The 22,123-nt window shown below is 46.7% G+C and overlaps 1 long non-coding RNA gene across 1 annotated transcript; it reads left to right on the top strand.

The window, feature by feature from the left end:
* The first annotated feature begins 2,958 nt into the window (after nucleotides 1-2,958).
* On the top strand, nucleotides 2,959-5,058 carry LOC144173866 (uncharacterized). Its single transcript, XR_013323397.1, has 3 exons — nucleotides 2,959-3,173; nucleotides 3,494-4,562; nucleotides 4,636-5,058. It is a non-coding gene; the product is annotated as an uncharacterized LOC144173866 (long non-coding RNA).
* The last annotated feature ends 17,065 nt before the right edge of the window (nucleotides 5,059-22,123 follow it).

Consider the following 22,123-nt stretch of genomic DNA (forward strand, 5'->3'; position numbering starts at 1 on the left):
TGCTCAAAATCGAGATGAACTCGCTGCCATCTAGGCGTTGCCCAGCCCCACGACATTAGTGGCACTCTGGGCGCCGCATTCTGTGACAACTGACAAGTGATGCATGTGCTGTGTGTTTATGCCGAGGCGCAAGGGAAACCCGAGCCGACGGCGCACAGCCGGCGGCTCGGCCTGCCCGACGAAGGAATTATGAGGGCGTGACCCGGGGAGGGGAACTGAAAAATAAAGGCACTCTCAAACTGAACGCCAAACGGATTACGAGTCAACACATCCAACGAGCCAGTACATCCAACGTGCCATCACATCCAACGTTGGATGTGATGGCACGATGGATCTATTTACATGCTTTTAGATGTAGCTTCTCGTTGGATGTGGTGGCTCGTTGGATGTAGTGGCACGTTGGATGTAGTTGCTCACGCATCTGAAGAGGAAAGGTCTGTAACAAAACGGCTGGGCCTCCTCAAGAGCGGCAGCCTCAAGACAGCATTTTTAATTTTTTCGGTCTATCGATCCTGTTCGTTAAAAAACTTAGGTATAACCATCGTATTAAAGGTAAGTTTTTTAATCGGTAAGGCTTCTTTGGCAACCACAACACTAACAACGCTCTTTACGTGGTCGGAACATGGGAAAGGCATACAGAACGAAATGCCGGCAGTCTACAACGCCAAAGAAGGCATAGGGGAATGGTTAGACTATTTTTTACCATTAGTGACGTTACATTTTTTTAATTATTACGTGAGAAAAAAAGAAAGAAAAACACACGCCCAGAGTGGGGACCGAACCCACGCCAGTGAAGGAGAACACAGTCGCCCAGATAGCCGAATTGGTAAGGCATTCGAGATCTAATCTAAAGGCGTGGGCTCGGTCCCCACTCTGGGCGCGTGTTTTTCTTTCTTTCTTTCTCACGTAATAATTAAAAAAATAATGTAACGTCACTAACGGTAAAAAATAGTGTAACCATTCCCCTATGCCTTCTTTGGCGTTGTAGACTGCCGGCATTTCTTCCTGTATTTCCTAACGAGCCCCTGATTTCCAAACCCCATTATCGTGCGAAAGCTAAGCGGGGGCCTCGGTTCTGGCAGCCTTGATGCCAAGGTAGCATAAGAGGGTTCCCCGCCAGTTACCCGCTTATGAGAGGATGTAGACGTTCGCGTCACACCCAGGGGGTTGAAAAGAAGGTCCCCTTCTCCCCGTGTATTCTAAGTGGCGTTGGCTACCACCCTCAAGCGTCAGATACAGTTGCAGTAAATATAAATACCCCAGAAAGTGAAGGAGAACACAGTCGCCCAGATAGCCGAATTGGTAAGGCATTCAAGATCTAATCGAAAGGCGTGGGTTCCGTCCCCACTCTGGGCGCGTGTTTTAAATGCAGAGCATTTCTTAGCCTCGCCTCTTCCTGTGTCGGACGGCGTCCACAGCTCCGCGTCCGCAGCAGGTGCCCCTCTCCTCCTTCCCTCCTCTCTCTGAACAGCAGCTGGCGCGCGCATGCGTCGTAGTCAGCCCGTTCGCTCCGTCGCGGTCTCGGCGTAACAGGTGCGTGATAGCAGCGCGGTGGGGCGTGGAAGGGCGCGCGCTGATTGCGCATGGGCACTCTCCCCCCCGTACTGCTCTCCCTCTACTGCGCGCGCTGCAAATATAAAGCGGCTAGCGGTCGTTCGTGCTTCAGTCACTGCGTTGCTCCTTCCTTCCTTGGTTGACGCTCGCTCCACCCTAACGGGACTTTACTCTCCTCTCTCTACCCCAAACCAACACCAACGCAGCTACGACCCAACTACCCACCCTAACGCGACTTTACGCGGCGTTAACGACCCCGAGTGCTCTGCATTTACTCGTGTTCCACTCGCGGGAAGGCGCGGGAATTTTTTTCTTTCTTTCTTTCTCACGTAATAATTTAAAAAAAATAATGTAACGTCACTATCGCTAAAAAATAGTCTAACCATTCCCCTATGCCTTCTTTGGCGTTGTAGACTGCCGGCATTTCTTTCTGTATTTCCTAACGAGCCCCTCATTTCCAAACAGTATATATATATATATATATATATATATATATATATATATATAGTGAAAGAAGTCGGCTGACACGTTTCCCGTTTTTGTTTCCAACAGTTTCGGTGTTAGGAACTCCTCCTTCAGGGCTGTATTTTAATTTCTCACGTTTCGCCTTTATACAAACACTTCTGTGAGGGAGGGTTACTTCCCTCATCCCTTCAGGAGAGGTCGCGGGGGAGGGGTGTTTCAACCAGTTTGAGCAAGTGAGTCATTCCGATTGGCTAGAAAGGTGGAAGGTGAGGGAAGGGGAGAGAACACGGACACGGACGAAAAGGCAGTAGGAAAACCCGATAACAAGAAGTAAACAAGCAAACGCAAAATCAAAAACAAGAGTGAGCCCTGCGTGCGCCGTAAATGGTGTAAAAATAGTCAGCGGGAAGGGAAAAGGGGAAGAAAATGGGGGTGAAGGGAGACGGACATAAGATGGCGGCACAGGCACAGATCTTCGATTCGGTCAAACTGCAAGGCCGCATGCCTGCACGGCCCGCCCAGTCGAAACATGGTCCCCGCGCCATACTCTGAATTTCCTGTCCCATTTTCGGTTTTGTTTTACTCCTGGTTAAGCCTACAGCAGCTCTCGTCTTGGCGCCACTTCGACGAAACCGAGTGGTGCAGCAAAGCTTTGCCGCACGGCCATCGAGCCGCGAAATAAGTAACACTAGGATTTGGTCTCGTTTGCGGCGCATTCTTCGGCCGTTTGTCCACTGGTCGGCGACTTTGGCTAGTTTCGGTTTCCGCAATTGTGGCGATCCTAGCGGCATGGTGCTGCGGCGTGGCCCTTCCCTTTCCCTCGCCGTTTCTTTCTTCCCACACCGTCAACGCTTCCTTGCCTCCTCACGCATGCGCAACAGCTCACCGGCGCCAATATTTTTTTTTCTTTCTCTCGGCGCGCACGGCGGCCCAGTTCGGTGCGTGCGTGAGCGAGACGGCCTGCGAAGGGTTGCGCGCGTTGCCTAAACGCCTCCACGGACTGAAAATTTCGCTGCATTATAAAATACATCCTAATGTATTCTAAATATGGGGTAGCGGAGGAAGGAGCGTTACCACTCCTGCGCAGCTCTGTGGTGCAGCAACACAGGGCGGTAAAGTTCGGCCAAGTTTCTCGCCTTCTCCAAAGACGACAGGTAAGCAAATTAGCTTTGCACAAGTTATAGTGAATTCCTTAAAAGCCGACCGATCGCACTCTTCTCTTTTCAAATTAATTCGCGCATGTAACGTGAAGTTAATGAGACATTTCACTCGTCTTGGAGTGGAAACTAATGTGCAAATATATCCCAGCTGTGCAAGTACGCAAAGTTTTGGTAGAAGTAAACGCGTCTTTGGCACGCACACTCTTGCTCGCCAGACCAATTTGTGGTGGCATTGCCGTCTTTTAATCGCCTTAGTAACTGCTGGAATATCGATTCAGTATACTTATCAACGTATTTTTTGTTGTTTCGTGCAGCAGGTATGAGTCTAGGTTTGGGCCCCAAGTCGAGGACGGTTTGCGACTTCATTGGACGTTTCCTCCGGTGACTCTCCTCAATCCATCCAATGTCATCACGACGCACCTGCTCACAAAGAAGGCAAGCTCAACTGTACGCGCTTCTTGCCTTTCATGGCGTACCTACTACCACAGCGATTGGTGGCATGGAGGTGCTGCGCCCTAAGCATTTTTTTTCCTCCGCCGTCTTGCTCCAAAACGGGTATTTGCGGCGAAACTACTGTCAAGCGTTGCTTCAGTGCTCCGAAAAACAAGACGTAACACCGCGGTGTTCAATGCAAGTCGATTTTCACATAAAGCAGTGGAAGGCCGAACCGAAATACACGCGTTGTCCGCAGCCGCCATTGCAAGCGTTTCGCTCATTAAAAAATAAATAAATAAAACAAAGTAGCATTGCCGGCTTTGCTGATCAATCTAAACTGCGCGCCCGCGCCTTGTCATCTTATCGCGAGTGGGTTTGGTGTTCCATAGTTCTGAAGTTAGAATGGTCATGCCGTATCGGACAGGATGAGATAAGAGGCGCTGCCCGAGCTAGAGGGTAGGTTGTAACAACCTGGCCGATATCTGCGGCTTACAATATAGCAAAGCTTTTATTTCTGGGTGTCTTCTCCCCCCGCCTTCCCTACCACCCGCGGTAAGCAGACTGTTCATTCACGCGCCATTAAAAGAAAAGATGGGTGCGTTCGATTTGTGCTCTGTGTTCTACGACGTGCACATGGTTGCGCATTGTTTTTGTGCGTAGATATAATCCAGCAATGAGTGTCTACAGTGCGGTCATTGTGTTGCAACAGTTTTTTATGGCTGCATTTTGTTGGTGTGAACATGATTTCTCCGAAGTGTATGCAGGTTAATGGGCTGTTCAACGCTTTCTTTCAGAGTTTGCGTTACTCTCCCGAAAGGCAGGGCTTGAAGCATACGTGTGCGTGCTTTCGTTTAACATATAGGTTCCCAATTATTGTGTCTCTGAACTGAAACGAATTTTTTTAATGTCTAAGGAACATTCCTGTCTCGAGGTGAACCCAAGAAATAAGTATACACTGAGTGGAACTTTCAAGTGCTTTTCTTCTCCCGCCGAGGTGTGCGCGAAAAAAAATCTCTGTAAGGACTAGAACTTTCGGAGTTCTTCTTTCGTAATCAAGTATTGTGTACCTAAATGTGTATTCATGGCTGTAACTTTCGCGCAACTTTAGACGGAGGCAGATACAAAAAGGGACACGAAGACCTGTATCTGTCTCCGTCTAAAGTTGCGCAAAAGTCACAGCCATGAATTCAGAATACCAACTAGCCCGCTTAACCGTGTTATTGTAAATGTATGTAGCACGTTTTTTTCCTATTGTACAATATTGTATCCCTAAATTTGCATATGTCATATTTTTGCTTGGTCTTATACTGTGTACAAAAAATGTATGTGAAATATATGATTGTAGTACATGTGTTTTCATGACTTAGAATCAAAGACGTCCTTATATGAATTTTGAATAAACGCAAAGCAAAAAGAATGTTTGTGTGACACTCCAGTTAATATCGCCACAAAGACAACAATTCGACACCAAAAAACATACTATAACCTACATGTTTTCTTCGTTCAATTATTCAACACGTTACTTCAGACATAACAAACGACGGGCAGCGGCCATTTGGAGACATCGCCGCCGCTCGTCCAACTTTTGCGCCTAGTGTCATTGCCGAGCGGCCCATGAGGCAGCGACCGGCGGCAAGCGCGAAAGTTGGGCCAGCGTCGGTTTCAAGGGCCGGCGCGCGGCAGCCCGGCCTGGCTTGCACGGGAAAAATGACGTCAGCAGCGTCCGCGACGTCACCAACCTCCTTTCTCCTCTCGCCACTCGTTGCCATGACGATAAGTACAACGTTTTTCAGACGCCACGTACTACTAGGGGAGGATTTGGCGCTGTTGTTGCGAATTACGCGGGACCACGGTGGATGCTAAAGAGGCCGCCCCGTGGTTTGTCTGTCAGCGGTGCGGCGGTCATACTGTGCGTCGGCGGGCCCGCGGGGCGCGCTCACAGCTGTTCAAGGTCACTGATGAGCTGGGTGGTGGAAAGCGGGGTTTCCTTTTTTAAGTGCGATGCACTTTATAAGCGACCCTGAATCCGCCGTCCGCATTGCTCCTCCTCCTCTCCCCTAGCAACGGCGCGAGGAGCGGAGAGGAGCGTCTGTAGCAACGGCGCAGCGACGTCACACCCCACGTGACCCGCGCGCGCTCCGCCTCCCACGCCGTGGCTGCGCGCGCCCGCGCCGGCTCCCGCACCTCTCCTCGCGCCGTGACGTGACACTCCCACGTGACCGCGCGCTGGCGTCTTTGCGTCTGCGCCCCCTCTCCTCGCGGCGTGACGTCACATGCTCTGCAGCTGGCGCGCCTCTCCCCCCGTTAGGTTTGCACTCACCCTCGGCGCGCGCCTCTCCCCTCGCCTGACAGCTCCCCCTCGCCGGTACTGCGCCTCTCAAGGCGATGGCAGAATTACTACGCCGTGTACTCTCGGCGCAAGAAATGCATTCGCACTTCCTCACGATTCCCTTCGGGGAGGTGGGGGCAATTTTTCCGTCTTGCTTTCTTTTTTTAAGTTGTATGCACGGTCCCGGTTCCGCGCTCACCCCCTCCATCGCTCGCAAGGCCCCGATATTTCCGTCTAAGGCGCAACTTTTTGATGGATTGATCAAGTTCGCCCACGACATATCTCAAGATACTATCAACTTTTTGGATGTAACCCTTCAGGTACATGGCAACTCCCTCGCGACCACCGTCTACAAAAAACCCACGGATCGCCAACAGTACCTGCATTTTGACAGCAACCACCCACGACATTGTAAAGTTGGAATACCATACTCGCAGGCATACAGATACCGCCGAATCTGTTCTGATGTCTAAGAATTTAACAGAAACTCGCAAAATCTAAAGAACATCCTTCGGAATCTAAATTACCCAGAAAATATAATTGATGACGCAATCAACCGGGCCCGCCGAACAGACCGCCAGTCAGCATTGTACAAAGCCAATTCACAAAAAAAGGAAACACCCCAGACAGACCTGGTATTAACATAAGGTGCGAACATGCCACGAGTAAACAAAATACTCAGCAGGCATTTCAACATGATCAGACAAAGTGAGCACCTATCAGCTATCTTCCCCGGACCACCCCGTGTAGTGTATCGTAAAGACAAGAACTTAAGAGATATGCTTGTTAAGGCTAAAATTGGGGTCACGAAACAACAATCAGGCTGCCGCCCATGCGGGAAAACGCGCTGCAAAATCTGTCCCCTCATCACTCCAACCGACACGGCGAAATATAACTTTTCCAAATTTTCCTTCCGAATAAAAGAAAGCGTTACTGTAATTCCAGTAACGTCGTATACAGACTGCACTGCGAAATGTGTGGCAAGGACTATATTGGGCAGACCGAGAATGCATTGCGGCTCAGATTCAACAACCACAAATCCCACGTCACCTCACAGCCGGATCTACCTTTTTCCAAACATATGCGCCTGCCGGACCATTCCATTGAGCATATCAGAATTACTCTCCTGCAGTCCGGCTTCCGCTCTTCCCTCGAACGCGAGCAGAGGGAGTCCTACTTTATACACAAATTCCAGGCATTCACCCATGGCATCAATGAGGACCCGGGACCGGGCCCGTTGGGCCGGGCCACCTCTTGCGGCAAAAAGCTGCGCCTTAGACGCAAATATCGGGGCCTTGCGAGCGATGGAGGGGGTGAGCGCGGAACCGGGACCGTGCATACAACTTAAAAAAAGAAAGCAAGAAGGAAAAAAAATTAACGCCAATCCACTCTGTGAATATGTTTGGAAAGCAAAGCTGTGAACGGCACCCAGAATGCTTACTAATGCGACGTGACATAATTCACTCACTTCGCTCGACAAATATTGAAACCAGAGAGAAGTGAAATTCACTTTGCATACCCTTACTCTCTTTCACGAAATTAAAGCTCAAACCCGGTATTAGACGATCTCACTTCTCCGTCTCTGCCGTCGCGAACGGAGGCGGCGAGATCAGCGGCAGAGACGGAGCAGGATCAGGAGGAGGAGTAGGAGAGGCAGAAGGAGGAAATACTTCTATTCAGATTCCTGAATGGCCCAGAGTGTGGTCCAGGGGAGTCGTTCCTCCTTCACTGTAGCCCATATTCAGTCCGCGCCACGTGTGCTCTCTCTACCAGCTGAAGTTGGGTAGGCAGAGAGGGGCAGGACAGCAGCATCTCCCATAGCTCTTGTTCGGTAGTTGACGGAAAGGGAGGAGGGTGCTCAGGGCTAAAGTCGCACACCCCGATTATGTGGCAGAATGTTCCTACTTCTGAGCAAAGTTTACATTCAGCGTCGTAGCGATTCGGGTGCATTAAGTGAAGACGCGTCGGGAGTGGGAATGAGCCGGATTGTATGAGCCGTAGGGTATACGTTGTTGTTCTATGGAAAGGTGAGGGTAAGGCGAAGGTAGGGTCTGTCTCAGAAGGCGATAAAGCTGGGTTACGTCCCTGATTGAGACAAGTGGGTGACCGTCATCGTGCAGCTTCATAGCAGGGGGGCTAAAAGTACGGCTTGGTGGACGTAGTCGTTGCCTTCCATGGAAGCATGAGCGGGCATCCAGATGAGCTGAATGGAACCATTTGGGGAGTGGTTTTTTAGCACACGCAGTGCGGGTCGGGACACCAAACTCGACAGGTAATTCCGGTAAGCTTGTTGGGAAGTGGTGACTACCTTACGAACCCATGGTTGAATGAGAGCCAAGGCGATGGCTGCCTCTTCTGCTGCCGTCATGTCTTCGGTCTTGAGTGAGGCACAAGCAAGGAGGTTGGTTCTGAAAGTAGCCACGATGATGGCGTACTGCTGCCCTCGATGTTGGGAGGTGTCTGTGTAGCTAACTGCATGATCCCCACCGAGGGTGGTGTTGAGCGCTTGAGCCCGTGCTTGTCGGCGACCTATACAGGGTGTCCCAGCTATCATGCACCAAGATTTAAAAAAAGATAAATCGCGTAACTCGAAGAAAACCTAGTGCATAATGTTTGCAGTTCTGTGAAGAAGCGGAGAGTAATTTTTTCGTTAATGAGACTTAATTAACTGATTGTAATTAATTATCTAACTCGAGAAATACTGTCCTAATCACTAAAGTGTCAATGAGGCACTTGTAGGTAACCACGAGGGGCATCTAACTGCGGTATTTTCAGCGACGAACTAATTGCGTACTCATTTATTCTGACTGATAAAGGAAACCCGCGAAATATGAAAAATACCACGTGACGACGCTTACGCGCGCATTGTAAAGCAGCGTCCCCAAACAAAGCTGATTGAAAGCAACTGCTTCGCGTGTTACCCGCCCGAAGAGACAGCGCATCACCTTGATAATAGCATTCATGGTAGGAGCAGCAGGAGCAAGATTAGCGGGACGCGTGTGCAGATAAGGAACAAACTCAGTCGCGATTTATTCTTTCTTTCTTTTGTCTATTTCATTCTGGCTAACTCAGAGGCAGCCTGTTTGAGGGCGTTGCTTTACGGTGCGCGCGGAGGCGCCGTCACGTGGTATTTTTCATATTTCGCGGGTTTCCTTTATCAGCCAGAATAAATGTGTACGCAATTAGTACATCGCTGAAAATACCGCAGTTAGATGCCCCTCGTGGTTACCTACAAGTGCCTCATTGACACTTTAGTGATTAGGACAGTATTTCTCGAGTTAAATAATTAATTACAATTAGTTAATTAAGTCTCATTAACGAAAAAATTACTGTCCGCTTCTTCACAGTACTGCAAACATTATGCACTAGGTTTTCTTCGAGTTACGCCTTTACTCTTTTTTTAAATCTTGGTGCATGATAGCTGGGACACCCTGTATAGTCTGAGGGGTTCCTATTTCTAAGTGAAGGGAGCATCTTTGTTTCCTGTCGCCAAAGGTCCAGGAGTACATCAAGCGGAGTGACATTCTGTGCTGCCCAGCGAACCTCGTGAAAGATAAGGCAACCCGCCGCATTTCTGCTCATTCGGAGCTTCTGCATAGAAAGATGGCCCTCTATCAGCTCTTCCACCGTGTTGTAGAGCCCAGTGCTAAGCAGGCTCTCTGTGGACGCACTCATTGGAAGACCAATGGCTTGCTCAACCACCTTTCTAATCATTATATAAGGCATGTTTACGTCCTCCTGGCCGAGAAGAAGACACGGGGTTGACGTAGGTGATTCTCGAGAGGACAAAAGCTTGAACTAATCGAACGGTATGGGATTCCTTGAGGCCTCGCTTCTTGGTGGCAACTCGCCTGATCATGTGTATCATTTATTGATGGTGTGTTTGAGGCGCTGCAAGGATACGTCACTCTTGGTGTTGGCCTGAAGATGGAGGCCCAGGATCTTGATGCTAGGTCGTTGAGTGATGGCCTGGCCATCAAGGAGTATTTGAATGTGTTCATTGAGGTATCGATTGGCGTGAGGGGGGACGACAAGGAGCTAAGATTTTTACGTTAACACTGGAAGCCACAGGCCCATTGGCGTACTACAAGTGAGATGCCATGGGTTGGTGGGAGCTTCCTTTAATCGCTTTAGCGTGGCATTTAGCAAGAATGCAGGGGTTATACCCCTAGATGTGCTTGGTGAGTGCACCACTTGTCTTCCCCGACTCCACGTGGGCTCGTAGCTTAATCGGTAAAACAACGGGCTCTTGCTTTGTTGCTCTGTTAGTTCCAGGTTCGATTCCTGTCGGTGCAGGAAATTCTTTTATTTCTTCGCGGGGGTTTTCTGGTGACACCAACGGTCGCGAAAGAACCCTTGGGGGGTAGAGGTAGAAAGCTTTGCTTTAAAAAGGAAACCCCGCTTTAGGGACTAAGTCAAGGAAAACAAACGTGTAGAACGCCCCCCCCCCCCCCCCCCCCCATTTTCCGCTCGTTAGGCAACCACCACCCGTCTCATCAGTGACCTTGAACAGCTGCGAGCGCGCCCCGCGGGCCCGCCGACGCACAGTATGACCGCCGCACCGGGTCTAGGTCTTTTCGGTACAGGGCGGTTCGGTACAGGGCGTTTCGGTAGGGTCTTTTTGGTACACGGACGGTTCGGGACACGGGCGTTTCGGGACGCGGGCGTTTCGGTACAGGACTTTTCGGTACAGGGCAGATCGGTACAGGTCGTTTCGGAACGAAAACGAATTCGAGCGAGCGTTGGAGGCAGCAAAATCCGCGCGCGTTGTTAACATGAGAGTTGCAAGCACGCAAATCGAAGGTGTTTATTACTACTGTTGTTGGTCATATTTTTGCGTTATTTTAGGCCAGTTAAATTTAGCGGCCTTGCCAAAAAAAATGCCTATCTATTTGCGTAACAGTAGCCAGAAAAAGTACAGCTCGTTCATTACTTCGTTTTGTTTAGCTACAGTATCATCATGTATTTTCTCTCGTTTTTTTATGAAAAATCAGTGACAGTAACTATTTTCTCCCCTTTCCAGAAACTACAATAACAGCTGCGTAATTAAGCGCCACCACAGGGGCTAAGGAAGCTGTGTCTTTCTAACGTAATGACGACGAAGATCTTGCAATAGTTTGGCATTCCGTATTTGTGGGTGTTGCTTTCTCCTGATAACGCAATGCACATACCGAGTCATTATCAATTCCTTCCTGAAGGCACCTGTTGTACATGCTTCCGTCCCGGCCTTATCGTCGTTAGCAGTTACTATGCTGGGCGTAGTGTTTGTGATTCAGAAGTTACAAAGTCTCTGGTATAATATTGAAAGCTATCTGCAATGTTTTCTGCAATCTACGTCGATATATTTTTGCCAGGACTGTTCGTTTGTGATTTTCAACGTTCTGCCAGAAATTATACTTGCCATAATTTGGTGGGATTTTATTCCTATCAGAGATAAATGGCACCTGCAGCTCCCCACCATCAGTATTTTTAAAGACGTTGGTCTTTGTTGGGCTCATTAATCACGGCAAATTTGGCCTCTCTGTATGTCAGTTTGTCTGCCTGTCTGCATGTCCCTCGATTCAGCCGCCCGGCTAAAGTTATTGCAGAGGTTGAGCGATACGATTATAGGTAGCATTTTATAAACGCGTTGTTGAATAACGTGTTGTGACTGTGTTGATTAGCTCACTTCATACATTCGCAGGTACTTCAAACGTACTGGGGCCGCAAAGGCAGCGGATCTGTCAGTCCGCTCTGGGCACAAACACCCCGCGCTAGCGCCATGACTCGGTCCAAGGTTCATCTTTTTCTCGTTTCGTCCCCAGGGGAGACGCCCGTCTTTTTGTTGCAGGACGCATTGGTTCAAGCTCAGGTATTAGTCGCTGCCACTTTCCCTGACGATCTACTCATCTACTCACACCCGAATATTTGAACTGCTAACTATATCGAATTCAAACAAGTTAAATGATGTATACAAACACCCCATAATTCCTCGCACGTTTTTGTCCTCCTGTGCTTCCTTTGCTCGTTTTTTTTTTTGCTCATCAAAGCCTGTGTGCATTTAGCAACCCCCGCAGAGTGATTAAAGTGAATACACTAAAGGACTGCCACATTAATTCTCTTCATCCATGCAGTTTTTTTTATAAAGCGGTGCAACGCAGCTGTTGCGTTAATTTACCTCGCTGGCGTGCAATACTCTGACGGATACAAAGGTTTATTGACGCATCGGAAGCGACTCCCACTTCAGCCTGCGCGGTTATTTTACTTAAAATGACGGTATTATTTAGGTTATGTAAAGTATCTAAAATGTGAGTGGGCCCATACTGCTGACCGTCACTCAACATAGACCTGTACTGGTGCACCACGCTCAACGATTTACCCCTATTTCAAAGAACTTTACCCGATGAACGGTTTACTGCGTCAGCTGAGCCAAATTACTGTGCTCGCCACCTGAAATGCTTCTATATCTTCAGTTCGGATCAGCGAAGGGGCGCAAATCAAGATTTCAGACATCGATAATTTTGCACCTTGTAGCTTAGAAAATTTTGCTTTTTGCCGAAAATAGGCAAAACTTAGCTATGAACCTTTCTGCAGTACTGGTCCCTCTCGCGGTCGCCACGGTGAACCTAAGCTGGCAGTTAGGCACGCCCCCAAAATGTTTCGCTTTCGGGGAACTTGCTCACGAAGCATCCTGGCTTTGCAGTCCCTCTCGCACCCACCCGTCACAGGCTCCTTTGCCCGTGCGGTGGCACTCATTTACGCAGCCGTTGTCGTAGGGACAGCACAAAGTGATACAAAAATAGTTGATCTCACTCATTCTCGATAAAAAAAACAGGTGATAATAAGTCGTTAAAAACAGGTGAAAAACACAACGATGCTGTCTCTGATTTGGTCTATCAAATACTGGTGATAATAAGTCTCTAAAAACGAAATAATGAACAATAGCTTGTGTATAATATTCAATACATAAACAGACGTTTTTTTTTTTTTTTTTGGCAAGCTCGTATAACCACCTCCTTGCGTAAAATAACGCAAAATTGGGAACAAGAACATCTGTAATAAATAGGTACGAATTGCGTGCTTGCAACCAACACGTCGACAACGCGCGCAGCCTGAAGCGCTCGCCGGAATTCGTCCGAAACGCCCGTGTCCCGAAACGCCCGTGTCCCGAAACACCCGTGTCCCGAAACGCGCATGCACCGAAAAGACCGTAGCCAAACGCCCTGTACCGAAACGTCCTGTACCGAAAAGACTGGAGCCGCAGCCGCACCGCCGCACCGCTGACAGACAAACGGCCAAAGAATGCGCCGCAAACGAAACCAAATCCTAGTGTTACTTGTTCCGCGGCTCCATGGCCGCGCGGCAAAGCTTCGCTGCACCACTCGGTTTCGTCGAAGTGGCGCTAAGACGAGAGCTGCTGTAGGCTTAACCAGGAGTAAAACAAAACCGAAAATGGAACAGGAAATTCCGAGTATGGCGCGGGGACCATAAGTCGACTGGGCGGGCCGTGCATGCATGCGGCCTTGCAGTTTGACCGAATCGAAGATCTATGCCTGTGCCGTCATCTTATGTCCGTCTCCCTTCACCCCCCTTTTTTTGCCCCTTTTTCCTTCACGCTGACTATTTTTACACCATTTACGGCGCACGCAGGACTCACTCTTGTTTTTGATTTTGTGTTTGCTTGTTTACTTCTGGTTATCGTGTTTTCCTACTGCCTTTTCGTCCGTGTCCGTGTTCTTTCCCCTTCCCTTACCTTCCACCTTTCTAGCCAATCGGAATGCCTCACTTGCTCAAACTGTTTGCGAAACACCCCTCACCCGCGACCTCTCCTGCAGGGATGAGGGAAGTGACCCTCCCTCACAGAAGTTTTTGTATAAAGGCGAAATGTGAGCAATTAAAATACAGGCCTGAAGAAGGAGTTTCTAACTCGAAACTGTCGTCAACAAAAAACGGGAAACGTGTCAGTCGACTTCTTGCACTATTTTTATACTGGCCCATCGAACCTCATGATGTCTCTCTCTCTCTCTCTCTCTCTCTCTCTATATATATATATATATATATATATATATATATATATATATATATATATATATATATATGTATATATATATATATATATATATATATATATATATATATATATATATATATATCAAAAAGTGGAGGCCGACGCACGTCTCAAAAAACAAAAAGGTTTACTGACATTTCGACTGGAGGACCAGTCTTCATCGGAGTAACAAGTACAGAACCTTGCAGCACGCTTTTAAAGGTGCCTAGGACGTTTCGGTGCAGGACGTTTCGGTGCACGGACATTTCGGTGCACGGACATTTCGGTGCGCAAGCGTTTCGGTGGCCGAATTATTGGTTCTTTCTTGTTTGAAACACCCGTTAAATTTTCATTTCCGCATAACGTGAGTGATGAGCAATAATTAGCGCGGTGATTGCATCTTTACTGTGATGCTGTGTTCGATTCTTACCAGCTATTGTTAGAAATTAAACATTTGTATTTTTTTTCTTTACTACTTTGTTCAGAGAACACCTGTTACGCAGCCAAGTGATTGAATTTTTTTGCTCTTTTTTAAATAATGGCAAGGGGTTAATTTACATTCGCTGCTTTTTGCGGCACGCAAATCAGCTAAGACAATTAGCCAGTATTAATGGTGTAATGCATTTCTATGCAGTTTGACTATCCAGAGAAAGCAGCTTTACAAACATTCGGTTGCACCCCAAAATTCAGAAAATCTTATGAACCAAGTTCCGCAAATAAAAATATTTTGTTTGTTTTACGTACGGAAATATTATATTTTTTATTGCCGATCGAAGACGCTGCGTCCGAAAATGCTAGAAATGGCATTTGAAATCCTAAATGTCTTTCTCGGTGATCATTTAGGGGAGCGAAGGTTTAGAAAATACTAAAAAGAGAAGCTTCTTGCAATGATTCGTAAAAATTTCGTGATTTACTGGAGGGGGCTTGTAACCAGAGCGGGCTGACAGATGTGCGGCCTTTTCGGGCCCCGATACGTTTGAAGTACCCGCGAATGTATGATGGGAGCTAATCAACACAGCCACAACACGTTAATCAACAACGCGTTTATACAATGCTATCTATAAACGTATCGTTCAACCTCTGCAACAACTTTGCCCGGGCGGCTGAATCGAGGGACATGCAGACAGGTAGACAATTTGACGTACAGAGAGATCGTATTTTCCGCGTTTAATGAGTCCCTTAAAAAATACTTACGGTTGGGAGCTGCAGGTGTCATTTGTCTCTGATAGGAATAAAACCCGACTAAATTATGACAAGTATAATTTCTAGCAGAACAGTCTGAAAATCAGAAGCGACCAATCCTTGTAAAAAAATATATATTTATGTAGGTTGCAGAACATATTGCAGATAGCTTTGACTATTATACAAGAGCCTTTTAAGCTTCCATTTCACGAAAAACAGTAAACCCAGTATAGTAACTGCTAACGACGATGAGGCCGGGACGGAAGCGTGCGACAATGTACAACAGGTGCCTTCGGTAATGAATTGATAATGACTCAGTATGTGCATTGCGTTATCAGGATACAGCAACGTCCAGAAATACGGAATGCCAAAACATTGTAAGATCTTCGTCATTACGCTGGAAAGATACAGGTTCCATTGCCCCTGCGGTGGCGCCTAATTACACGGCTGTTATTTTAGTTTCTGGAAAGTGCAAAAAATAGTTACTGTTGCTGACTATTCATAAAATAAGCGAGACAAAATGCATGATGACACTGTCACTAACTAGACAAAGTAATGAACGAGCTATACTTTTTCTGGCTACTGTTACGCAAATAGATGGGCATTTCTTGGCAAGGACACATAAATTTTTACTGGCCTAAAACAACGCAGAAATACGAGCAACAACCTTTAATCCACAGATTCGATTTGCGTGCATGCAAGTCCCATGCTAAAACGCATGCGAATTTTGCTGCCTCAAAGGCTTCGTTTTTGTACCGAAACGACCTCTACCGTACTGCCCTGTACCGAAGTGTCCGTGTCCCGAAAAGACCGTACCGAACCGTACTGTACCGAAGAGACCTAGACCCATTTATATTTGAGAAAATGGATGGCTGGAGATTAAAAACAAGAACGCTATTTTACTGAAGTTTCGACTGGAGGAACAGTTTTTATCGGAGTACTCCGGTCCTTATTTTGAACAGCAGATATGCGGAGTAAAAACGAAGTAATAAAATAGACAAACAAAATGACAGGTAAGTAGGAATATTTGATTTATTAACACGTCTATTTATAACACTGAAAGGGAATAGTTCCAACGTCGTTTCTGAAGCTACAGACACACAGAAAAACACGGATAAAGAGCGTTTCCTTATTTTTCGTCCAAAATGACAGTTTCTGTGAAAAGATCACACCACTCCACGATTAGCACAGAACTCCATAGCTTACGCCGAGGGCAGGATACCGATGCTGGAGATTTTGTCCAGGTACTCGCAAATGCCACCAAACGACACCTGGTTGTAGGTCACATGGGCCTGGAACAGTTCAATCTCAGCGGCAAGCTTGGAGTTTCGCCGCTGGACGGCAGGATCCTGCTGCCTGGGAACGGCCAGTTGGTCGTGAAGCAGGGAGTTTATCCTTACTTGTGAGCAGTGTTGCTGTGTGCGTAAAAACTGAATCACCTCGGAAAGTTGAAGGGTGGTGGTTGGGGAGCTGGTTCCTCAGGCCGTTGTGCCAGCCTTCAACGTGGTTCGTTGTTCTAGGCCCCGCGTTTTCAAAGTGGCCCCACAGGCCCTGTACTGCTGGAGAGTCAATCCAGAAGCTCTGGAAGTATGCTCCAAAAGCGGACAGTTGGGCTGTCACTAGTGGTGAAAGGCCCTGCGGGAGCGACGTTGCCAAGTCGCGTGAGAACTCAAGCCTAAACGCTTCGGGCAAAAAAGGCAGATGCCTTATGCGCGAGAACCATAGACGCACGTCCGAGTTGTTGCGGCAGACGGAGCGCAGACCGAGGGCGTCCCGCTTCTCATTGACAGCCTTTGAGAAGTGAAAAACGCAGCCGTAGTCACTGATTGGCTGAAAAAGGGCATCTGCACTGAAAAGTTTCACAGCACTTTTTATGGCGGCAACTTCGAAATCAAATAACCCTGTTGTAGAATTTTGCAAAGTGCCTAGGTGGCCCACAACTGCCAGAATGGCGGCCTTCAGTGTAGCGAACAACTCTTCGTACGCGGCTATGTCGCGTCGCTTCATCAGCGCGTACCCTCTAATCCTTGTAACCCATAATGTAACTTCTAAACGAAAGTAACCTATAAAATAAAGGTTACAATAGATCCATGTTGATGTTTTCTTTATTCCAGTCCATTCTAAGGGTTACAAGCGTGAAGTTAAAAGCGGTTCATAGGTTACATTATTGATTTATAGGTTACATCAACAAAATCTGACATGTAACCTTTACGTTGTAACCTATAAAACGTCCTGTAACCTATAAGAGATGCTCGTCGCGCCTTCTCTCCAGGCGGCCGTTGATTTCTCCGTTGCATGACGGGATATAGAGAAATGGCGGCGCCCGCAGGCCCGGTGGCCGCGTTTTCGCGCCACTCGAGCCTTTTTACCGCTGTGATACTCCTACGATGAAGCGAGGATTGCTTTTACAAGATTTATTTGTCGGCGCGAGTCGCGGAGGCTGCAACGAGCCCATTTGTGACTGGCAGCGCTACACGGCCCGTTCTTCTACGATTAGCATCAAGTTCGCATGTTGGACCAATGCCCCGGCACCAGTGAAAGCGAACTCGGTGAGTTTATTCCTGTAACGGTTTCCGTGTTTTCATTGTCTGTATCTTTTCGCTGGGGGCTTTTCAATTTGAAATTGCAGCATTCGAGATGGATGTTCGTTACCCGACTGGTTGCTTCGCTGGACGGTTTCTGTTGCCTGCGGCGGCAATTAAATGAAATCACGGGCTTGCGTTTGTTGCGTCAGACTAGAGCGCACGATCGGGAAAGCCCGTACATTATAACAGATAACGGCGCTCGTGACCTGCTTTCTGCTCTGCGCGCCTTCGTCATGTGTTGAGCGTTTTGTTTACGCTGTTGGCTGCATCGGGCGCACTTGAAGAGTTATTGGCCCATGTAATTGTCAGGTAGCTCTGCTTGAATATCTGACTTTTTTCCCATTAATGTCTTATATTATCGCGCTATTCTCTGGGTATTATCATTTATTTTTCAGCCGTCGGGAAATATTCATTTTTCTCGCTACATATATTCGGAATGGTGTCTAGTTTGTTGGTCTTGTAGTAATATATCCGGATAAACACAAGGTTTGTGCTGCAGAAAAGTAGTCCACTAAATGCTGCCCGAAATTTCTAAACTCACTTTTGTCCAGCACAAGCCTCTTTTTTTGTGAAAGTTTGCCCTATCGCACAATAAAAAGTTTTCATATTCACAACACTCTTCATTTTTGTCATTCTTTTCCTTGAGTGGGTAAATTTGGTGTTAGTCATTTTGAGGTAGCGGGGCATTTTCACCATGTTAAGTGGGTTTATTATTCTCATTCGCACAAATCAGTCGTTTATTTATTCGCGTGGTATTGCAGGGCAAATGGTTGTCTCGCGTGATACTAGTGTAGTGCAGTAGAGCAACTTTACAGAATGATGGTATGTATGAGCCAGCATGCAGGCTGCTTGATTGTTGTTGTTTTTTGATGATACAGAAATTGTGACGAATTACACAGAGACAAGTGCAGGTGTAAAAATGGGTGCCGCACCCTCATCGGTTACTGGCTGTTCGAAAAGTGTGGTTGCATCTGGCTACCTATGCTATGACTTATGAGCACTACTGTTTTCCTTGCAGGCAGTGTTCCTTGAGCTAACAACCAGGAGTCCCCTGCGTATGACATCAGTTGAAATGAAGTCTGATTTTCGTGGAAACAACGGTATGAAAATGCAATAACTAAAGCACATTCATTCAAATATTCTTTGTAAAGATGGCACCCAGGCCTGCATGGACAAAAGTATGATTCACTTGCAAAAATGCGAGGCCTTTCAAGTGTTATGATGTTATATTTCGTATCTTATTTTGCCTCCTGTTTAGTGAATCTTTCTATCAGTTCGTACTACATGAACGTTATGAATTCACATAACGATTTCCTCAGCATGGAGCTTTGTAGTTTTTCAGCAACTCTACCTATTCTATAAGATGAGTGGTTTTGCAGAGCCAACAAGAACAACTCTTTTTCGAAAAGAGCTCTTTAAGAAAGCTCCAGTTGTTAGTGAGGGCTTATGCTGTGTTCTTTTCTTCGTCTTGTCAAGTTTGAGGTGTTCTTTCATTATGAATCTATACCAACTGCCCAGCTCTAAAGCCTATTACATTTTAACCCAAATAACCCTTTGAGTCATTACAGGTACATACCTCCCAGGAATGCCACTTGAAGATCTGTGCAAGTTCTAGATGTATCCTCTCCCACAACACATTTGGACGAAGAAAAAATGTAAGTTGGCGATTCCTTTTTACGAATAGCCGAGGAAGAAACCACCGGCAGAAGATCACTTTACTGAAATGAAAAACGTTTCGGCTTCCGCGTGGGATCCTCGTTGAAAATGAAACTGCCAGTACAAGGGGGGGTGGAGGGAGTTGTTTAAGTACAACCAAAAATGTGACGCAGACGGCGTCAGCATCGTGAAAGCACGTTTTGCTGGGTTTAGTGCGACGTTCGCTCTGTTGCGTGTACTAGTGATTCCACATGAAGGCTCGGAAATGTTTTTGCTTTCTCTTTTGCATATGTATGTCAGTTTATCTCGTAGCCCAAAGTTTCTGCCTGTTCGGGGTGAGCATGCAGAAACATTTCGTGAGATAAACAGGAACACGGCACGATTAAAATTCGGGAAGGTTGGCCGGTATGACTATAGTGGCTTCGCGTTGTTCTGACCAATGCGGCCAAATTACTCTGTGTAACCATTACTGAAATGATGTGAAATTATTTGAAAGGCCGTAAATCACTCTTTCTCTGGTGTGGCCTTTAATTTCATTCTCTGGTCTCCGTCTTCATTTTCGTGCAATATATTTTTCGTACTTCACATGCCCGTGGTTTGGTGTGAGGGGCTTATGGTTGCACTGGATTTTGTTCTTTTTCTGAAATTTTCTGTAGATGGCTCTTCAAGGTGGGCAAATCCAAGTGACGGCCCCTCACATATATACCTCCATCTGCGGCAACAGTGAACAAGTTATTCAGATGACCTCGGGAAATCTTCAGCGTGCCCTGATTTTGTGCCTGCTTGTGTACTAAGTAAATTGCGAAGCTTATCTCTGAGTTTTTCCAAGCGCCTTTTTTCATGCAGGAAATTATAGATCCCATTTAAAGTTTGTTCAAAAGACAGATTGCAATCGGCCTAGAAACTTGTTAGTGCTGCATAAAAAACGATAACTTGGCGTGGGAATCACAACTCAGGTGTAACTGTAAAGAGGAACCTAAGAGGGAAGTGTTAAGATGGATTCGTAAAGACAAGTGAATTCCAAGTGTAATATTAGACTCTGAGTGAAACAGAGAATGCAGGGAACATAGCCATAAACACTGCTTTGTATGAAACAGTGAATTTGTAATAAATGTTCTTTCTACTTTCCCACATTCTGCGTTTTTTCTATGGGGAACCATGACAATAACGCTGTACTGGGAAAGTGCACCTCTGAGATCCATCTTATAAATGTAGCTCAAACTCGAATTCGTCTGAAATTGTTCAATTGCTGTACCAAACAATTCGAAATACTTTGCATACATACGTGCGAATATTGAGGTAAAGAATCTGTATATTTGGCCATGTTTGTGAAGCTGTTCATGCAACATTTATTAAATAGGTTTAATAAGGATATATGAATAAACCGAGTTTTACCTGGAAGTCTAAAACAATATAGGAAACACCAGTTCGCCCAGGAATCCGCACTCGTCTAATACTCATTAAGGAACGATAATTACATTGGGGTGGCTCGCAGCTTTGCTTTTTAATAAATAGCTCACAGGTGTTTCATAATAATAAATGTGAATGTTCAAAACTACTGATGCCAAACTTCTTGAAATGTGCTCCTGTTAAATGCGCAAATATATGTGTGCATGTACTGCAATTCTCTTTTGGTAATCATGGCCTAAGTTGTCAGACAAGAATTTTTGGCTTAAGGCTATGTCAGCATAACTTTGGCGTCCTTTTGAAGTATGCTATCAAGTGCATGTTTCCACTAAAGCTTGGTTTCACTAAAGCCTAATGTTGTTTAACTAAAGCTAAAATTCATGCCCGCAATTTACCAAAAGACCTATCATGCATGTTTGATACTGGTTTCTTAGGCACAAAGCTGATGCAAACATCAAATTTAGTTATGCCTGTTTATAAGACTTAAGCGTTTCCAATACTCACAAAGATTTTTGGGTGACAACCTGGGTAACGATTATCGAACAGGTAATGCAATGCATATTTATTAAGAGAACATTTTCAAGCTTTTTAGCACCGCAATTTTAGGAATTATAAAAGTAACTTCTCTTTAAGCCCCAGCCGTGTGGCCGGCAGTTTATTCAAGGGACGAACAAAAGACACCCGACGCAAAAGTTTAAACGGCGCAATGGACAGCATGGTCGCACATATCGTCTTCCACTAACGCGATATTTGTTTACCACGCGGAAAAGGCGCCTTCGGGGCGTCGCCACAGCGGCGCCGGCGAAAGCGCGCCTGGCGCGCAACATGACACCTTCCACGTGTGTGGCCTTGGACGGCGGCAGATGTAACTTATATAAAGGTATACATGCTGAAAGTGGCAAAGTAACCCATAACTGAGTAACCCTTACGTGTATACTTATATAAGGGTTACGAAGATATAGGTTACATTTGTACCTTGAATGCAAAGTTGCCATCACAAATCACAGCTTCGGCGGCAGCGAAATGCTCCATGTCTTTGTTGGAGAAAAAGATGAGCATTTCTTCACCGGGTGTAGTGTTTTCATGCCGCAAGAAGGCCGCGTTCTGAACCGTCAGCTGAAGCTCGTTTGGAATGTTGCTGAGAGTAACTTTCTTGTGTGAATGCAGGTGCCGGTTGTAGGAAACAGCGCGGCGCTTCGAGTGGAATCCATATCCTGATGTTAACTTTTGCTTGATGGCTCCGTGAACGTCGGCGTCGTAGTCTTCAAATCTATCCGGCACCCCTACAACAGCGTCGTTGAAGGCCTGACGGGGCCTCTTCCTG

The sequence above is a fragment of the Haemaphysalis longicornis genome, unplaced genomic scaffold (assembly GCF_048455015.1).
Source record: "Haemaphysalis longicornis isolate Haplotype H1 unplaced genomic scaffold, Haemaphysalis longicornis Haplotype H1 scaffold_1, whole genome shotgun sequence".
NCBI classification, from domain to species: domain Eukaryota; kingdom Metazoa; phylum Arthropoda; class Arachnida; order Ixodida; family Ixodidae; genus Haemaphysalis; species Haemaphysalis longicornis.